Source organism: Camelus bactrianus, chromosome 8 (assembly GCF_048773025.1).
Source record: "Camelus bactrianus isolate YW-2024 breed Bactrian camel chromosome 8, ASM4877302v1, whole genome shotgun sequence".
In the NCBI taxonomy this organism is placed as follows: Eukaryota; Metazoa; Chordata; class Mammalia; order Artiodactyla; family Camelidae; genus Camelus; species Camelus bactrianus.
Genome location: NC_133546.1, coordinates 9,533,072 through 9,554,762, shown reverse-complemented (window position 1 = coordinate 9,554,762; position 21,691 = coordinate 9,533,072). Strand labels below are relative to the sequence as shown.

The 21,691-nt window shown below is 40.7% G+C and overlaps 1 protein-coding gene across 8 annotated transcripts in view; it reads left to right on the top strand.

The window, feature by feature from the left end:
- Nucleotides 1–21,691, top strand: part of ARID1B (AT-rich interaction domain 1B) — a 378,713-nt gene that overhangs the window by 22,491 nt on the left and 334,531 nt on the right. The window lies entirely within an intron of this gene.

Here is a 21,691-nt window from a genome sequence, read left to right as displayed (position 1 = left end):
GAGCTTCCAAGCAACCTTGTTTCCTTTTTATCAGACTAACTCCAGTATGCAGAGATGATTGAGTTTTTGTTGTGTGATTTTGTGCATTTATTAAGTCTTTGAATGAAAGTTTGAGAGCCAGCATTTTATTTATGGAATGCAGTCCACATTTATACATTATGTAATAGAAATGCATGTATTTTTCCTTTGAGTTTTCACACATAGAGGAGTAATCGGTCTTGCAAAGATGATAGTGGATGCTACTTGCCTTTTTAATAGAGAACCAAAATATTTTCCTTTCCCTCCCTTTTGACTGACTCTCATCTTTGAGCCAGCTAGCTGTCTGTCTGTCAGTCTGTCTTTTCTGCTGTCATCTGTCGTCTTGGTCCCTCTGTGCACGTCTGTCTCATTTTCACCTGGCCTTTTTTGTTTTGTTTTTGCGTTTGTTTATGACCTGCCCCTCCCGCCACTTAAAGTGAATGCTCTTTCACAGCGTGTTCTCTCTTGTTTCATTTTGTCTTTTTCTTTTTCTTGATCCAGTTCTTCCTGTCCCTCCTCAGCTGCTCACATGGAGTAGAGCATTTCATAAGCTTCAAATTCCATATCCTGCCATGAGTGGGCATTCATATAACGTTTTCTCTGTGTCTGTTGTTAACTTTTTGCCAAAGTGTATTAAAAATTTGGCCCTTTTTATTTCTCAATGTCCCTGTTTTTTTTCCTTCTAAAACTGTAAATTTAAAACATTAGGCAGTATTAGTAATGGCCAGTATTTATGTAGAGGCCTGCTGCTGGAACAAGAGTTTAACACGTGCGGACATCTTGCTAAAGTTCTAAACTCACTGACCTTTGACTGTTTAACCAGTAATTGATTATTGGAGCCATGCATTTGTTTGCTTATATTATTCAGGCTGGAATCAGCGTCCCTCAACTTATCCTGAGTTTGGCTACATCTTCGATGCTTTTTCTGGGTTATGGTCGTGGCCTCTTGGATTTGAATCTTACAGCACGTACAGCATAAACACTTGGCTTTCTCCTGCCTCTTGCTGGGCAGTGTGCTTTGTGAGGGAGGGAGGAGATAGGATAATGTAGCAAGTAAGCCATTCAGTTTGAGCTCTGCTACTTACTATGTGTAAAATGATGATAAAGTACCTAGGTTCTGGGTTGTTTTGAGGATTAAATGAGGTAGTATACGTAGAGCGTATGGCAAGTGTTTTTGTGTGTGGGTTGTTACTACCACTGCCGTTACTGCGGAAGCAGGGCTACGCTTTATCCAAGGGCAGGTGTCGGTTCGTCTATAGGAATACTCTGCTCTTAGAGCTCTTCCCAGAAAACTTTCTCTATCCAAAAGGCACCTTTGTTTTTATTTTCTTTATTTAAGTAGGAAAAAGAGTTACATACATTTTGCAACTTTGAAACCTTGTGATGCGACTGTTTTCCAGTTAGAAGGTTCACCCCTCATTTATATAATGGCTACTTTGCCTCTATCACATTCACTAAATTAGGTTTGATGCTGTCCTCCCAAATCTTAACCATAAACCTCCTGTGTCTTTATCAGTAAAATGGGGATGATGTGAACTGCTGTGAGGATAAACTGTCTAGTTCCTCAGTAGATGATAAACTTGTGTACAGCATATCTAAATAAACCTTTAAAGCATTTTAAAAACACAGTCTGTAGTCTTCAAAAAGTGCTTTTAGTTTCTGGAGTCGGGACACTGTGCCTTATATGCCACTCAGTTGAAGAACAGCTTCTGTCTTTGGCTGTCATAGTTTCACCAGAGCTGGCTTAGAGATGTTCCTCCTCTCCATGTGTCTGCCCTTTCTTCTAAAAACACATTTCCCATAAAAAAATACATTTCACGTGCTTTTCTGTATCACACTCTCAACCAAAGTTTAAATGTGGATTGCTTGATTTTACTTAGTAATAATAACTTCGCAGATCATTTACTTATTTCCTAAGTGCTTTTCTTACCTAGATCTCACCATAATCTTGGGAGCTTTGGTTAATATCCGTTTTTTTGTAATACAGAAGCAGAAGCTCAGTGGCTTGGTTAAGGATACATCTTAGATCTCAACTAGATTTTGTGCCCCAAATCTGAGCTTTGGCACTGCGCACCAGCTCTGTGGTGTGTACAGTGACTCTTCAACGTGCGCACTCAGCATTTAGATCAGGGGTGGGCGAACTTTTCCTATGGAGGGCCAGGTAGTAGCTGTTTTCTTTATGGGCATGATCTTTGTTTTTCTGCTGATGTAACAGTAAAGTAGCCACAGGCAGTCTGTGAATGAAGGGGGAGAGTGTGTGCCCATAACACTATGACACTGACATTTGAATTTCATATAATTTTACATGTTGTGAAATACACTTCTTTTGATTTTTTTCCCCAACTGTTTAAAAATGTAAAAAGTATTCTTAGCACACTGGTCTTAAAAAAACAGGTGGTGGACCAGATTTGGCCCGTGGGCCGTAGTTTGCCAACCTCCGGTTTAGATCATACTACGGACGGGATGCACTTTTCCATTTCAGCCTCCATCCCGATCTTTCACCTTCCCCCTAGTTAGCCATCTTCATTCACACAGCCCATATTCTCTGGGATTTTGGCTCAAGGAACAGCACTTAGGTGGCATGGAGCTGGGAAGATATTCAGTCTTAGATGAGACTGAGGTCCAGAGGGAGTAAAGGGATCACCGAGGGTTGGGAATCCCATTAGCAGTAGAACTTGCACATGTTAAACCAGGGTTTTATTCTCTATACAATGGCTTATTTTGTTTTTTACTGGCTGTGATTTAATTGTTTCTTTGTATTCTAGGCAGTCTGTCTATTCCCTAAGTTTTCCCCTAAAGTTTTGAGTTTTAGTCTGAAGAATTTTTTAAATTACAGAAGCGTAGTACATGAATATATTCTTATGTAAAAGATACTGGCAACAACATGTACATTGAATATTTAAATTTCCTTTTATTGATTTCACTTCCCAAAAATATATACTCTTAAGTTAAATTTTTTCTCATCTTTTTTTCTTCAGAAATACTGCATATGAACATATATAGTTATATAAACATAAACATTCATGATCATACTGTGCATAGTTTTGGACTGGCCTTTTGCTCCACTGAAGCCTCTTTTGGACACATCACAGTGGTCTTGCTTTTTTCCTTCGAGTAAGAGTGTGTGTGTGTGTGTGTGTGGAGAGGTTCCCTTATTAATGTCTAAACAGTCACTGAAAAAAACACAGTATCGTTTCTGCCGTGGGCTGCTGAATCATTTTGGAATGTCCTTGTCTTCTGAGGCAGTTAGCCAGGAGGATTTGCCTGGAGGGACTGCGAAGGGTATTCAGACACCAGCCCTGCATCACTTCTTTCCTGACCCCCTCTGATGCTGTCCCAGGCCGCCTGTGCCGCTCGCTGTGTGCTGTCCACAACAAAGTTTCTTACAAGGCGTGTGTTATAAAAATGCAGCTTCTTCATTGCTAAGGTGTGGTACCTTTCGTGCTTAACCCTGTTGTATTCCAAAGCTGAAGCACAGGGAGACATTTCAAAGTAACTGAATTCAGTAATTGAAATTTCAAAAGTAATTGAGAGAAGATGAGAGCATTTCCTATTTGGAAGGCATCAACTGGATTTTTTTCCTTAAGTTATTTTCATTGTATCTAGTTAGCTTCAGAAGTAAGAGTGAGGAGAGCAGAAAGGAGAATGTGGAGTGGTGTACCGTGGGTGTTGGAATACCTTGAAGTTCTCATTCCTTCTCAGGTCTGGTGCTAAATAGATGTCTTAGTCAGGTGTAGGCCATAACTGTAATTAAAACCTCTAGAGAAAAGGGAGCCTTCATTGTGTTCTTGGCAGTCTATCACGTGGTGTGCGTGTGGGTCTTGGCCAAAACCAACTGTGACCCAGAGCAGCCCCGGTGCTGAAGTATTTGTAATTGTCTTAGAGTCTCCATACTCCAGATTGCCTTGCACTCATACTTTTTCCTCTTTCGTTCTCTTTCATACCTGAATGTTTTTCAGTTCAGCGGAAATAAAAAATCTTACAAGTACATTAAATCTCCATAGTTAATGAGAATTGACAGTAAAAACATCTGTACTGTTAATAAGGATTTACTAATTAGTTGTGCAAATTATTTGTTGATCTGGTTTTAAAATATAAATGAATATCCTCTTTTCTCTTGTTTTTGCTTGATGAAAGAAAAGGAACTTAAAAAAATAAACATTTAGAGTTACTAAAATCTCAGATTAAAAAGCAGTGTTAAGGATTTTAATTTCATTGGACTTTGGGGAGAATATTTTAAAGTTTGTACATAGGAGTTTGTTTTATCTGTGTGACTAATTAAAGTTAATCAGAGCCACATGGCTGAGCAAATCTCTCGAAATACTATTTTTTGGAGATTTTTGTTCACTGTGTCTGATTTACTCAATTGATTTGCTTTCATTCTTTTAAAAGTAAAATACCAATAACCTAATGTAAAAAAGCCATCTTGTTTTTGCACTCCTTTACATTGCTTCTTCTGTGCACCAAGCGGGTTCATAAAGGCTCAGTGTGTTTTGGCTCTGGACTGCTGAACGGCGGGCGTCATGTCATGATTGCCCTCCTAACTGTAGAAAAATCGGCAAGAGGTCCACAGTGAGTCTTTTGGTCTTCGCTTCATATGCTTTGTGAAAGAAGTGGTCGTTTTGTACACAAGATGTTATAATGGAGTGTTGACACTCTACTGACCCAGAAACCTGTGTATAAATTCAGCTGCCTTTCTTTTTAAAAAGAAATTTTACAGTTGTAAAATTGTAGCCCTATTTTAATTTTGAAATCTGGATGAAACGTGATTCCCGGAGTGCTCTTTCACTGTTGCAGTATACTCTTTTCATATGATACCTGATTTAGTTGGAAACAAATCAGTAACTACGCATGCTTAAAGGAAGCAATTTAATAAACAGGATTTGAGAGAAACCTAATCGGAATTGTAAAGTGATACTAGCGAATCAATTGCATTATACAGAAAGACTAGGTTAGATGTAGTTTTTAGATAAGTGTGGACAAATCTGAGGCTTCTGTACCATCATTGTCAAGAACATTTAAAAATTTGCCGGTCTCACTTACAAAAGGGGCGGGGAGGGGAGCTCCCTTTGCCCTTAAGTTTGTCAGTTTATTCAAAAATGGTTCAGAAATAACCGTTTCAAATTACTTGGGCTGAGGCCAACCAGACAGTAAATCTGGCTACAGCTGTGACATGGTCTCTCAAATTAGGTTCAGCACTCTGGGCAAGGCCTGCTATTTGGAGGTGGGCAGGGTGTTTTGTGTGGTCAGGTAGCAGGAAAAAGGTAGAGGTGCAGCCCTAACCTGGAGGGTGTAAGCAGTCACCTGGGAAACCTGTACAACAAAGACCAGGAATAGGATTCAGGAGTAAGGTGAAGACTGGCAGGTGATGCAGGCTGTAACTCAGAGACCTGTGGCTGCCCTGACGTATGAAGGGTAGGGAATGAGAAGAAAACAGCTCCTGTTTTAAATCACTTATATCCCTTCTCAGCATATATATATACGCTGTCAGTGGTTGCCATTCGTTTTAACCGCTTATGCTCAATTCATAATTTTATACACAGTTTCCTCCACTGGTATCACTGCTAGTACTTCAGTTTTTTGAATTAGACTTTAGGTTGACCCTTCAAGCATATTTTAATTGTCTTACTTATTCATTCTGTAGACATACTGTGGTAGGTTCCGGGTATAAAAATTTAACACTCACTTGCAAACTATTCTATTTTATAGATGAGGAAGGACAGTGAGGCCTAGAGAGGTGAGTTCTCTGGCTGGTGAACTAGAACTGGATTCTTGCCCCTTTTCTGTCTCTCTTACAGGATGAGGAGTGTTTCCCTTTGTTTTTGTAAACGATCTTGTTTAACTTGGCCTCTGCTGTTGGGGAGACAAGTAAACAGAAAATTGCAACTAAACCTTCTAAATATTATAACAGAGGTTTCCTCAAAGGTCTCTTAGATTACAGAAGAGACAGTTTTTATTCTGTCTGATGATTTCAAGAGGAACTTGAAAGGGAAGGTGATCCTTGAGTCCAGGTTTGAAAGATGAGTAAGAGTTCCCAGAAATGGGAAAAGTCAAGAGCCCCCAATAGCTTTTGGAACTACGTGTTTTAGGGCTTCTGGTCAGTGAAAATACCAACACCAATATTTTGAGCAGTAGCAGGTCTTGCCTGATAGGTTAGTAGCAGTCTGCTTGCACATGGAAGTGGGAGGAACTCAGTAGAAAGCATTCTTTTTACTGAGTTGTGGCTTAGTTTTCTTTTGCTGCATAATAAATTGAGTGGCTTAAAACAGTACACATTTAGTATCTCAGAGTTTCTGTGGGTAGGGAGCTTAGGCACCAGTTAGCTGTATCCTCTGTTCAGGATCTCAGCGGCTGCAGTCAAGGAGCCACTGGGCTGCATTCTCACTTGGAGATGGTGGGGAAAGCTCCCGTGGACTCGTACTGTTGGCAGGATTCACTTCCTTGTGGCTAGGGAGTTCATGGAAGCGTGCTTCTCAGTGCTGCTGCCAGGAGTCTCACTTCTGGGGAGGCCTGGACCTTTTTCTAAAGGGCTCACAAGATCATGTCAGGCCCATCAGGATATTCTCAGTTTTGATTCACTCAGCATCAACTGATTAGGGACTTTAATTACCTCTGCAAAAATCCCTTCACCTTTACTATAATCTCTGGGTTTAGATGCAGGTCACAGATCTTGCCGTCACAAGACCTGAGGGGACTGCACAAAGGTATGGATACTGGGGGGCTGGAGTCCCAGGGCACCCTCTTAGAATTCAGGCTGTATGCTAAAAATCAATAGAAGTAGCAGTGGTGTGTTTTAGTCTGCTGTAAGAAATATTGTAGACTGAATGGCTTGAACAACAGAAATTTATTTCTCAAGATTCTGGAGTTCTGATTTCTAAGATCAAGATGCCAGCAAGATAGGTTCCATTCTGAGGTCTCTTCTCTTGGCTTGTACACCTTGCCATGTGCTCTCATGACCTCTCCTTTGTATGTGGGTGGGGAGAGAGACAGAACACCCTGGCCTTTCATCTTCTTTCATCTTTTCATCACCAATTCTATCAGATAAGGACCTACCCTTATGACCTCATTTAACCTTTACTGCCTGCTTATTAGCCCCAGCTCCAAATACAGTCACACTACGGGTTAGAGCTTCAACATCAGAATTTTGGGGGCCACAACTCAGGTTAAAAGAGTCTTTCTCGTATTCAGAGTTCTTTGCTATCACAAGCAATATTAATAGGAATTACTTGGAGGGGAACCTAATGGCTGTTATTGACTCCTTCCCCAAAGAGCACCAGTCAGACCTGGGAAAATCCTGACTTTGTCATATTGTGGGGTGACCTTGGGCAAGTTTCCTAATCTAGGAGATGGTTTTCTTCAATTAAGAATGGTAGTTAGTAATAGTAACTACTTTGCAGGATTCTCATAGGATTGGTCATGTGGTTTGTAAAGCACCTAACACAAGCTCAGCGCACAGTAGGCACTCATTAAATGGTGGCTCTTACTGTCATATTTGTGCCTTGATCTTCCTGTATATCTTCTTTATCTTTTATTATCCATCTTCAATGATAAATTTCCCATGAATCCTTCCATTCCTTCCGACCAGAGGTTACTACCCTCAGTTGAACTCTCATAGGACTTTATTCTTCTCTGTCCTGTGGCATTTACAAGCTTATTTATACCTTGTGTTATTTTTGTACAACTCTTATCTCCTCTGTTATAATGTACATTTCTTACTGTCAGGGACCATCTTACACAACTGTCTTTTATGGGGCCTTACACATTAATGTTTGTTCAGTTTAAATAATGTTTAAATGACTGAATGGATATGGTCTCCGACTAACTTGTTGCTTCTTTTATTTAAATATTTGTTTCTTAAGCTTTTCTAACTTATACCTTTTTTTTTTTTTGATAAACATAAATTTAATCATACCTCTTCCAGCATTCAGATATATCCTTCCATAAGACCAGGTCCCTAATCGCCACCTCCCTTAAAAAGACAAGCTAGATTTCCCCCACAAATCCTGAACAATTAAAATTATTTTTTTTATCAGACTCTACTTTTACGTAGTGTGTTATAAAAATATTCCCGCCCTTTTCCCAATGGAAAATTATAATCCCGAACATACACTTTCAGCTGCACCCTCCCACCAGCCCCATCCCTGTTTATACAGCATTCATCCATTTTCACCTCTGAGAATTACTGCTCTAAGCCGTTTCTGACATACTGCAGGATTCTGTCATAGGTAGTACTGATGCTCGCGTTAAATGTTTAGGTGGCATCTCCTCTTTGCACATGTTTAAGGGAACTGTCTTCCCTTTTTTCGGTTCTTTTGTAATGAAAAATGTTAAATTGATATGCATTTCAATTTGCGAACCATGTTTTCCAAATTGTGTGCTGCGTAAGAAGTGATCCTAGGCACCTATTATGCTTTCATAATGCCTTTCTTTCAAGGACTTAAAGCACTTTGTAGACATTTCCTTATCAACGCTTAGGGCATTCCTGTGAGCCAAGTGAACATCGGAGACCATTGCTCTTATTCCGCAGGGGAGGGAGGTCAAGGAGGGGCCTGCCCTTCTGGGTCCCCTGCCTCTCCCCTGGTGTGTGGGCTGGAAAAACTTTGCCTTTACAGTCTCCAACCATGAGTTTGTTATGTTAGCCTGCAATGAGGGAGGGGATACAGTGTCCCAATTAGCTCTCTTTACCAAGCCAGCAAACAAAACACCTTCGGTCGCAGGATAATAGAGCAAATTTACGAGGTGATCTTCCTTTTTAAAGGAAATCTGTGGCTGTACATAGGAATCAAAATTCAGTGTACTGAAAGGAAAGTAAATTACATCTGGTCTCCGGAGGAGGTCTCTTTTAAATTCAAAGTGACCCATTTAAAAGAGGGCTTATTTGAAATTGGATTGCATTGAATGGGGACTGTTTTAAATGAGTCCCCCTCTATACTATGGAAATTATTTTATACCTTTGAAAACAACTTGGCGTTGTGTGGTCTACCCTGCTTTTATGAAATGTTGAGGGTGTGGGGAAATGCAGCTGTGAGCTGGGAAGGTACAAGATGTAGGGTGACTTGTGGAGTTGGGTATCCTTTCTGAAAAGGCAAATTAATGATACAGATGCTTGCATGGGTCCATTTGAAAATATTACAGAGGTAATGTGGTCTCAGTTTTAATGATACTGAGTAACTTAAAATTCCTTCTTTCCTCCCTTGTTCTGTATCCATCTTATCTTTTTCTCTTACATGGAAAGTACTTTTTAGCCTAATTGTTGTTAATTGTGATGATCAATCACCAATAGACTACTAAATATTGATAGTGAGCAATAAATATAAAGGTGTGTACCTAACAATACTAGATATGTAAATGTTTTTGAAAGGCAGAACAAATGTATGCTCATATGTGATTTGCATATGCTTAAAATAGATGTATTTTGGTATTAGTCATAAACTCCTAAAATTTCTGCTCATACCCTTTTTTAATTAGAAGTATAAGAAAGACAGAGTATGGGAACTTGAAACGGTTAGCAGTGGATTAATCTGACAGTCCAATTTAGTGCTGCTCTTTATCTATCTGTATCAAGATATGGATTTTGTAACATAGGTTAAAATTTAACTCTAGTGGTGAATCTGTGCTTTCACATTCTAGTTATTATTTTAATACAGTAAAAATCCTTCATGCCCTGAACTCTAGATTTGTATGATAATTAATTTAGCAGAAGGGTATTGATATAGAGTATAATTGGCATGAAACACTTTCAACTTTCTTTTAGGCTGAAGGGGGTAATGTAACTTCTTTGGTTTTCCTCTTTCATCCCTTTCTCCCCTCACCCATTTTTAAAATAGCAGTGCTTTTCATACTGTCAGAATTTCATGTTGTGACACCCTACTCAGAAGTTATGACAGCAGGGCAATGACAGCAACTGCCTCCTGAGAATCAATCAGGCAATTAATTTTGTAAATGAAATGCTGATTATACAAAGCTTCACATGAGAGGCCCAGTGATTAAAATCAATTTAACAAATTGTTTCAGGTGGGACTTGATTAATAATTTGCCATAAATGCTAAAGATATATGACCAGCATACCTTGTTGTTATCCTTACTATCCAGCTACCTATAAAAATATCTTCTTGTTGCTCTTACTGACCGACTAAATAAAAAAATCTACAGGTAAGCTAAGCACGGTTACCCTGTCACACTTCCTGCGGTGGCAGGCATGTCACGCTCTCACACATACTTACTCTCTGGTTGGTTGTCTACTTGGATAGACCTCGCCAGCAATGAAGATGGAATGCATTATTATATTTTTACATCATCCTAGTTTGGTTTTTCCTGCGTTCTATTTAAACAAAATAAAACAGAAAACTTACCCAGACAGGTTTGGGTCTGATCAAGTTAGACAGGTCTTTTTTCTGTGTAGGATGTTTTAGACTTTTCTTATGCTGCCATAGATTATGAATCTTAAAGAGTGGTGTGTGCTTTATAGACATTTTCCATTCTTAACTACAGTAACAACTATAAGCGTAGTTTTGGGAATGATGTTTTAAGAGTGTTAGGAATCATGACATTATAACACAGAAATGAAAAATGCCTACGTTTGGAGCATTATCATTTGAATCCAGGAGAAGTCGCACCTGGAAGGGGAGACACTGCTGGATGTCTTTCTCACATTCATATATCAAACATTTATCAAGTGCTGGTTACAAGCTAGACTTGGATCCAGTTTCATAGTTTTTATTACTTGTAAATGACACATGTAGTGGGGCAGTCCAATATTATTTAGAAGAGGGTGGATGGCTTGGAGAGGTAAGGGTTAAGATGCACTTGAATTTTTTTCCTTTTTAAAATTTTTTATTAGTGAATAATAGGAACAATAATTGTCTGTTGTGTCTGAGAGGTTGGGGCCATAAGAAGGATTTGGATGAGAAAGACACCATTTCTGCTCTTAGGAGCTCACTGATGAGGGAGCAAAGCACTGCGATTGGTTGTCATAAATGTTAAATATCTGTCAAATGACAGAGTCTCAATATATAGTGGGAGCCCTGGGAAGGCAGAATACTTTCTCTTGTGGTAGTTTGTGGAGTAGCAAGAGTTTCTTTGGTTTACAGGTGGCCAAAGGTATATGGGGTGCAAGAGCATTCTAGAAGTGGGGTGTTCCTTAGTGCAGCTGCACGGAGCTGTGCAGGAGGGCTGTCCAAGGTCCCTGTGGGTGAAGGCTTGACAGGTGGCAGGTATGTCACCTTAAGGTGAGCCTTGATTGTTTGGATGTTGAACTTCTACGTTTTGAATTCTTTGGACCCCTTTGTAGACCTCTCCCTGCCTTTTGACCTTCAGGGTAATTTATTGATAGGATTTCTGATAAAAGAATGAGGCAGAAAGCATTTGCAGCAACATGGATGGACTTGGAGATCGCCATTCTAAGTGAAGTAAGCCAGAAAGAGAAAGAAAAATACCATATGATATCACTGATATGTTGACTCTAAAAAAATGACACAAATGAAATTATTTACAAAACAGAAGCAGATTTGCAGACATAGAAAACAAACTTATGGTTACCAGGGTTGGGGGAAAGGAGGTGGGGTAAATTGGGAGTTCAAGATTTACAGAAACTAACTACTATATATAAAATGGACAAACAACGTTTCTACTGTATAGCACAGGGAACTATATTCAGTCTCTTGCAGTAACTTATAGTGAAAAAGAATTATGAAAAGGAATATATGTTTGTTTATGTATGAACATATAAAACATTATGCTGTACACCAGAAATTGACACAACATTGTAAACTGACTCTGTTTCAATTAAAAAAAGAAGAAATGAGAAAAAAAAAATAAAAGGGAGTTGTTTCCTAAAGAAAAAGAATGAGGCAGAAAGGAGAAATATCCCTAATGGTCCACATTCCTGTTGATACCTTACCATGACAGTTGAAAGTTCTGGCAGGGAGGTGGATAACTCGAATTACAGGAGGCTAGGATGGAAAGAGACTGTAAGGGTTCATCTCTCAGTCGTCGCTTTCCGTGTGGGGTGTTGTGCGGCTCAGAAGAGTGATACTGTTCAGTAGTAATAATCTCACATTTAATTGAGCACTTACTGTTTGCCAGGCACTGGTCTGAGGGTTTTGTATCTACTGTTATTTAATCCTTGTAACAATGCTGTGAGGTATGTACTGTTATTATCCTAACTTTTCGGAGAAGGAAGCTGAAGTTCAGAGAATTCACGTGATCTGCCTAAGATCACAGAGTATGTCATGAGCCGGGTGTAGGCAAGAGGGCCTTCACTCCAGAGTCTGTGTACTTCACCTCACTCTGCTGCGCCCTAAGGTTGGGTAGTTGGAGAGTTAGGCTCCATCTGCACAACAAGCAAATAAACTGTTAACTAGTTGGCAGTCTCTGTACCCTTTGTTTCCTCCAACTGAAGCCTTTGTCAGCCAGTTTTGGAATAATTCAGGTTTTTATTTGTGAAAAATGACTTGAAAATCCCAGATATATTTAATTTGTAAAAAATAATTTGAAAATCCCAGGTATGTTTTCATTTGGGTAGTTGTTTTCCTTATTTTAAACCTGAGAACTTGCTGGCGGCTGCCCCCCTGCCCTTCCGCCCTCGGGGGCACTGCTGGCTAGTGGAGCTGGTCTGTGTGCACCCTTTGTAGGGAAGAGATCTTTAAGTGCTTGGTTGCGACCTTAGCATATAGTAAGACCTCATAGTAAGAAAGCTCAGGGAGCAGAAGCCTCATTACGTCTTGAGGGTTGAGGGTGATAACCTGAAAAAGGTGATTTGTGGGAAAGGGTCTCTACCAGAGCAGGATTTTAACCTGGAAGATCTTTTTTAAAAATAAATAAATAAAAATTTTTGTGAAATGTAAGCTACCTAAGAATTTTTAGAAAAATGTTTTTAAAAATATGTATTCAGTACCTGTTTTGCCAACTTGAGTACCTTAGGGAAAGTGCACCCCAGCTTATCAGGCACACTCCTTTCTTCCCTCTGTGCTCCCTCTCCCAGGAGTTCTCCAAGTTTCCTTGCCTGTCGTCCTCCCGCGCCCCTGCCCCTCAGCCTGCTGGGGCCCCTCCCGCGCTGCGCGGTCACTGGTGGCCCTTGGTTCGGAGCCGCTGCACACTTCCTTGCAGATGTGAGGGGTAGTGATTATTTTGCTTTTCAGTTATCCTTGTCTTTTTTACCCCTCCCCCCTTTATTTCAAAATAATTTCAAATTTATAGGAAAGTTGTGAGAATTATACAGAGAAATCCCATATGCTTTTACTCTGATACATCAATTTTTAATATTTTGCTACATTTACTTTATCTACCCGCCTCCCTGTCTACACTATATTTTCCCAGAATCATTTGAGAGTAGGTTGCATACATCCTGCGTCATAGGTTCGAGCCCCAGAGTCCTGGTGTATTTCCTGGGAACGAGGTTATTCTTTTATAGCGCAGTGCAGTTATCTCTGTCAGGATGTGTACCTTTGATGCAGTACTTGAACCTGCCCTTATTTTGTCTGCTGCCTTAATGGCATCTGTATAGTAACCTTTCCTTCAGTGTAGTGCCCTGACCAGAGCCTGTGTGTTGCTTTTAGCTGCCTTGCCTTTTTCAGTCTGTAATATTTGACTATATATGTCATGTTAATTTTTTCCTTTGAACAATCATATTACAATAAGAGTCAATATATGCTTTCACTTTCACTTAATTATGGCTCTCATAAAGTAGATCTTCAACAGGGCCAGGTCTCTGAGAAGCCTGTTTATATCAGGGGGCTGTAGTCTATGTATCAGCAAAGCAGGCATTCTTTGTCCACAGACAGGTAAGTCAGTTGCTATCAGTCATTGATTTTTTTTTAATGGCATTTTCTTTAATACAAGTTTAAAGTTGTTAATTAAAAAAATTAATCAAATACTTTGAAAGAGGCATGGAGCTTACTGGAGAAATCAGTAACTTTTCTATTTGTCTTTAGGTACTGCTCTGATGTGTCTGTGGAATTGTTTATCCATGCAAACCATACACCAGACACCTTTAGAATAATTGTCTTTTTGAAGGAGATATTATCTTCACTTGAAAGATGGGAAAATGGAGGCATGGAGCACTGGAATAATTTACACAACGTATTTCATGGCTAGTCAGAAACACGAGGAGGGGGATATGAATCCAGGTCTATCCAATGTCAAACTTTATGTGTTTCCATTGTACTAGAGATAGCAAATTGGTTTCTACTTGTTTGCAAAATCTGATAACTGTTAGTGGCTGCCTGCCACTCCACAGGGTGAGATTCTGAGGCTCAGTGGACTTTAGGAAGATGAATGCTGTGACTGATTAGCAGTGCCTGCCTTACGCACATTAATGGGGGGATGGAGGGCATCCATGCCTCATAGTGATTATTTTGGAATTATACCTCCATATAATAATGATGATAATAAAATCTATCACTATTAAAAGCCTGTTATATACCAAGAACTTGGCTGTATTGTCTCCAATTCTGTGACAGCTCTATAGTGATTACTGCTAGTGTTCCTGGTGTATAGATGAGTTAGTTGAGATGCAGGGAAGTTAAGTGGTGACTTTGTTCAGCATTACTTAGTTTTACAAGTGGTAGGGCTTGAAATTTGACATAATCTCAAAAAAGCTTCCTTTTTTGATTTAAATCTGTATCTATATGGGAAATGGACCATCTTATTTCCCTTTTAAATAAGAGCCTGTGAATAGGTTGTCAGTAGTGGTACATGAATATCAACAAAATTGTGTACTTAGAGATGTAAATTTTAGAAATTAAAACCATGGTAATAGTTTTATAGTTGTTATAGATGATGAAAATAACAAATCTGAGGGAAAATAGACATTCCATTACTATTTTGACATTCCTTTTAGATCTCATTTACTCTTGAAATAAAAAAAATGTAAACTTCAGCTTGTTTGTAAAATTATTGTTTGCTACATTAAATTTGAGAGTATAGTTCAGTCAGACAGTAATTTGCTCGTTGAATTGACTTACAAGTTGTTGAGCTTGGGGATTAGGCAAATAATAGGTTTTGTCCATTTATAAAAATCAGGCGAAAACCGGGGAACCGAAACAATTAAATTTCTGGACTTACTCTCTGGTACCAAGATGATAGCTGTAAATGGGTTTAATATTTGCTTTCTTCACTTCCCTGTTCCTTTTCCTGTGGGACAGTCTAGTCGGGGACATTTGTCAAGTAGTCACACAAATATTCTTTGACGAGTGCTGTGAAGGAGAAGCACAGTGAATTTTGAGAGGATCCTGCCCCAGTCTGGTGTTTGGGGAGGGCTTCTCTGAGGACAAGGCTGTAGCACTGAGTTCTGCGCGAGAGCAGAGCTCCTTCGTGGAGGGCACACTGTAGCTGAAGGCCCAGGGGTGGGATGGGACGTGGTTTTTTGACAGCCCCAAAGAGGCCGGTGTGGTTGGATGGGGAGATTTCTTCTTGGCCACAATGATGGGTCCAGCTCACCGGACTTGGTGAGGGGTTGGCCATGGTGGGGAGGAGAGAGGAGTCCGGAGGCGTCCCGGACTCTGACTTGTACATCAGGGTAGGGGTGTCTTCCACTGAGATCAGAACCAGGAGGAGAGGATCCTAGGCACTCAGGCAGGACTGTTGGGTGGCAGTTGGGTATAGGGCTCTGGGTCTGAGAGAAGCCAGCCCAGGGTGATGAATTGGTGGTGGGGGGATGGGGCACAGACGAGAGGAGGTAATGGAAGCTGTGGCTATGTGAACCTGTGAACGGGGAAGCTTTGTCTGCAGTGATGCATACTTCTTTGCCTCTTGTACCTGTTGGGCATCGAGGGGCCTGCCATCTGATGGGGCCCTACTGTGAACCGGTGCTGTGGCGCTGAAGAAGCCACTGCTTTTCCTGTTCAGCAAATGTTATGTCAGGCATTGTACTAAGTGCTGGGTATGCACAGATGAGTAAGACAAAATTTCCACCTTTAATTAACAGTATGCTGGGAAGACAAGAAAATAAATAGATTAAATTATTGAGTGATCTTTTTGTTTTTTACTCTGACTTCAATTTGCTAATTTGTTAAGAGGAAGAGAAAAAAGATTTAGGAAACTCTTAACACGTGATAAATCCTGTGGCACCTCATTTAATCCTTCTGCAGCACCAGAGGCGAACACAACTGTGTACTGTGTTAATTTTACGTAGCTAATGAGTAGTGTAGGCAGGGTTTACACCCAGGTTTGTCTGTTTAAACCCCCTGCCTTTACCTTGTACCTTTTAATCTCAAATTTTTACTATTTTTCTAAACTTTGGACTATTTGTTTTACGTATTGTAAAAGATGGAGGCATTTGAATTGGGTAAGAGGTTGTCATCCAAAGGCAGATACGGACTTGTGCTTGCATAACAAGTGTAGAGAGTGATTTGGAAGAGTGTGACAGCTGAGTGGAAAGGATTTTCCTAAGGTTTCTAATAAAGACCTTCCTCCAAGAATGCTGGTGTCTGGATTTATGCCAGTCTTTATGAATGGCACTAGCAGTTAGCCAGGCCTCTGTCCTCTCCCTTGACCTCTTCAATATTTTTATCAGTGCCTTGGAGGAAGTGAAGGCATGAATGAAATGACATGCTGATTTAATTGGTGGTTGACATCAATAGGAAATGCAGTTAATATGTTAGATATTTTAGAATAGTGACCAGAGACAAACAAAATGAGAGTAAGCAGAGATAAAGAAAAACTTCTGCCACTAGAGTCTGTTAACCAACTGTGTAATAGGAGATGGGGGAGGTGGGCTGACAATCTTGGTATTTTCTGGCTTGAGGAGGAATATGCACTATTTATGAGGGAAGAGTCTTCTGTGCCCCTCTCCTGCTTTTGACTTAAAGCAATTTTAATGCCATTAAGAGAAGAACTTGAGTACTGATGTTGCATCATGTATTATCTTTGACTTGACATGCATCTTCTGCATGTGTGTACAGAATTGATGCAGAAATTGGCTAGTTGAGTTTTACTTTTTATTTTTCGAAAACGCTTTACTCTGTGACCAGTCCTCATTCCCAGGCTGTTACTGAGTCACCATGATCATCTAAGTTATTCGTGCTGTATGCTAAGTGAGACGTTAAAAGCGCAAAGCGTGGACATCACCATTTTAGTGTACTTGGGAGGTAAGAAATAACACATGAAAAATGAAAAAAACAGTGAGTTAAATATTGATACAAGGCAACTCAGAAGTCGGTTACAAGCTGCATAGGAGAGATTCCAGCAGGTCCCACAGATAGTGTTACTGGGGTGTGGTGAAGGGGGAGCTCTGTGGTCCTTGAACCCAGGCTTGAGGGAGCCTGGTTTTAGACCAGCAAAGAGGAAAGTGGAGCATCCTCCGGCTTGTTTGTGCTGCAAATGCGAGTGTGGGTGCAGGGATGGGAGGGCGAGGAGGAGGAACGCGGGACAGCTGTGTCCCATCCACCCCCACCCCACAGCAAGCCATAGTAATTTTTGCAGGATGCCTGGGAAAAAACAGAGGCATTTTAGAGTTATATTTAGACATCATCACAGAAAAGTCAACATAGATTGCTTCATGATATGACAGTCACTACTTACAGGTCATGGTGGCTGGCCTTGATCATTATCAGCTGAGTTTTCACATAGCTGTAATTCATGCACATCACTCTGCAACGTCTGACTTTATTTCATATGTACTTTTCCATGTCCCTGTCTATTCCACTATGTTGATATTTTTGTGGCTCATTCTCATAGTCTGTAATCGTTGAATTGTTGGGTTCTTTCAGTTTTCTTTGAACAATTAGTGGCTCTGAGATCATTTCAGTTCCCACTAATTTGATTTTCATTGTAATCATGAGGTTGGTATTCTTTTTCGCATTTAGTGAGAGAGAAAACTAAATGTGTGTGTGTGTGAGATGCATAGATTGTACATACATGAGTTCATCTCTAAGTACATACATGTTTAAAAGCCATTTTTAATAAGGAGGAGTTACATGAAAGTCTTACCGAGTAATAAAGTTAATTAGAAGCTGAGTAAACCTAGACTAGTTAATATTTTTAAAAAATATTTTTTGAAGAGTGATTTATTTATTTATTAAGTTTTCTTGGGGGAGGGGAGTATGTTTATTTATTTATTTTTAGAGACAGTACTGGGGATTGAACCCTGGACCTCGTGCATGCTAAGCATGTGTTCTACCACTTAAGCTATGCCCTCCCCAGGACCTCTTTGAAAATGGGTTGTATACATTGTGGGTTTCTTTCTTTAAGCACTTGTCTCAATTTATGGAATTAAGTTCAAACAACAGCAGTTGTGGAATGGTATCTAGAAAGAAAAAATATGCTTGAAATGACATATTTAGAGAAATATTTGAGAACTATTCATAATGTGGATGATGTCTCTGATATAGCATAAATTTTATGTGAGAAATGAAAATGGTGATATCCTGGAATCTATCAATAGAAGGTTAGACGGTAAAAACACGAAATTGTTTTGGGTTAGTTGTGAATATGGGAAGTGACTTGGGCATTATGTTTTTTGGAAAAGTCTTAGATTCGATTTGGTTTTTGGTTTCTTTAAGGAGATAGTAGTAAAAAGCAGGGGTTGAGATCCTGCTGTTGTATATATTTAGTGTTAAAAATAGCAAGAGTACACAACGGGATGAATCTGGATTGTGGATGAATATTTAATAATAGCCCATAAGGAGAGAAGGTTAAAATTAAATAATTTGCACTGTGGAAATATCTGTTTTCCTATCTGAACTCTCACTGAAAGGCATTTGCTGCCTTTTGAGAGGTAGAGATAATCTGTGTATTTCATGCTTTTGGTTTTCAGAAATCTCAGGGTTAAGCTAACGTTTTGACATGGGTGCAAATTAACTGAATTTTAAGTAGGACTGTGAGAGTTTATGGCAGTGATGAGACAGATATTACAAAACAATTTTAGTCACTGATAAGATGAATTTGCTGCACTGTTATCTATAGCATTAAAATATAGACATTGCAATCATTTTCCTGTTTAAAATTTCTGCTTTAATTAAGCCAGTTTGGGTTGCGCAGTGTTTAAAGTGAAATGAGCAGATCTGCCCTGTGTCCTGGCCAGTTCAGACGGAATGTGAGGATAGGGCTGCCCCGGGGCCCCGTGTTGGAAATTTAGCCTGAAATCTGATTTACTCAGTCTCTCTGTGGGCCATTCATTCACTCTGCGGATTCTAGCATCACCAGCTCAGCCTTGATTTTCACACTTCCATAGAAAGTTTTATTTTTATCTTTCGAAAGAAAGTGTGGAAAATCATTACATTTTGCTTTTCTTAGGCATAAATTCGAATTTAAATCATTCCGGGAAAACTTAATTCTTAGTTTGTGATCATAGTTTCATGACATGAGGTTAACATGTATGCTCTGTGCTGAACTGTGAAGTTGGCACAGGTTGTGGAGCATCAGTGTATTGTTTGATCAGCTTCTGTCATTGAAAGTAAACATTTTTCTTGACTGGTGAAAGTAACACAATTAGTTCCATGAAATTGTGAAATTTGAGCAGAACTATTTGGCTGACACATATTTTCATTCAAGTCAGATCAATTCCTGGCAAATTCCTATGAACCCCTCAGGACTCCGCTCACGTATTTCTCTAGGAGGGCTTTGTTAAAACTCAGGCCCACTGGGATGGTCCCTCCTCATAGGGCCCTGGTGTCCCTTTAGGATGTCTCCTGGGTTGCACTGTGATCTTTGTTCAGACTGTCTCCTTCTGTGACCTGTTTATTTCTCCAGGATAGCCACTGACACTTGTCCATTTTTTGCCTCCTGTTCCCCACACAGGGACAGTGCACACAGTAGGTACTTCGTAGATAATGTGATGAGTGGATTACTCAAGTCATTGAAATGAGCACCAGGGTACCCCTAAGAAGGAGGGAGGGCAGAGACCAGGAGCGGGGGCAGCCTGGGGGTGGGTGTACGGGGAGGGAGGACTGGTGGTTCTTGGAGCCTCCCCAGCTTGAGTTTGGGGTCTACACTCCTGGCTCCCCCTCACCTCCTGTTCATGCCTCAGCTGCTGGTCTTCCAGGAGCCGCCCTTACCTCTGCGATGAGAGGTGCCCTTGCCCAGCTCAGCAGTTACCTCCTGCTCATCAAGCGCAGGAGAGCGTTCGCCCTCACCTGTCAGATACCTGGGCTGGCGGGCATGCTCCCTTCTCCTCCGGTACATCACACCTTCTACAGCCTCTGACTACAGTTTCTGGCCGTTCTTTTGGCCTTACTGTGGACTCCTTTCCCATTTTTCCTTAAATAGTGTTAGTCTCTAGAATTTTGTCTTCTACCCATTGTTCTCTTTTCATATATTCTTCCTGGATCAAGTGCTTGAGTTTACACACGTTAGATTGCTTAATTCATGCCAGGTGCACTGTTTGACTTGTGTCCTGGAGATACAATGTGAATAAAACAAGAATCACTGCCCTCCAGGAGCGCTGTCCTGTATGCTCATTTCCCTATTTATGATACTCCCCAAGCTGGAGACTCAATGGCGACTCTTCCTTCTGGATACTTTCACCTGGATTTCTTATAGGAGCCTCCCATTTAGTGTGCAGAATAGTGAAAGCTCCCACCCGGGGGAGAGGGTTGAAATGCTCCTGTCCCTGCATGCTCTCTCTCCCCTGGTGTCCTACCATCTGGTAGGCTACCCTTGACTCCTGTCTTCTGTCACTCAGTTGGTCTCCCAAATCGTGCTGCGTTTCCATCCTTTTACTTAAATGTGGGCTTGCTTTCACCCACCACTGCTACCAGCCCAGGACTCAGCTCACCTGCCTGCTGCAGCAACCCATCCTGGCTCCAGGCAGCTGCAGAGACAGCGGCCCTTCCAAAAGGCAGATCTGACTATAGCTCTGTTAAACACCCAGTGGTTTATCCCCAGGATACAATCTGAAGCCCTTAAATTGACACCCATCTTCTGGCTTCTGCCTGCTTCAGCTGCTGCTTCTCTGCTTCATTTGGATGTAAACTGCTCATGTTACCATACACATGCCAGGCAGCTAGTCTCCCTTGAGCTTTTTTGCTTTATGCTGTTTCTTCTGCTTTGCGATACTCCTCACCGTGCCCCTTCCTGCCTTGAACTTGGCTTCTCCCCATGTACCGTGCTAATCATCAAGCCTCCCTGAGAGTCCCCCTGTTCTCAGTGAGAACATAGAGTCTGGCACACAGTAGGTGTGAGTATATGGTTTTGGAAGGAAGGAAAGAAGGATCCTTTGTTGCACCGCCGTGAGGGACTGCCCCCACCACCGCCTTGCTCCTTTGAAGTGCCCGGGGCGTGAAAGCCCAGGCTGAGGCACCAGTTCGAGCCCTCCTGAGTGGCCTCAGCCCCGAGGCCCATGGGCTGACTCACCACGCCAAAAATAAAACTCAGTGTGGTTTTGAACTGGTTATGTTTGGTAAGATGCTTCCTTACATAGGGAAGGTGGCTTGTGACTCATAGTCTGGGTGCTTACTCGTGCACACTAGTGATCTTTGAAAATTTTTACCCTAGACATTCTGTATTATCTAAAATCTACTCTTTCACTTTCTAATGAGCACTCGGATGCATTAATGTTTGATCAGGACTTGCAGACTCAGTTCTAAAATAAAGTAGCTGTTCTAAGAATACTTTGAAGTCAGAAAGGGTTCCCAGCCACTCGGTAAGCTAAAAGGAGCTGGGTGAGATTACCTATCATGCCCCTTTCCCATTTGCAGAGTAGAATTTTAGATGCAAATGTTTCCTCTCTGCTTAG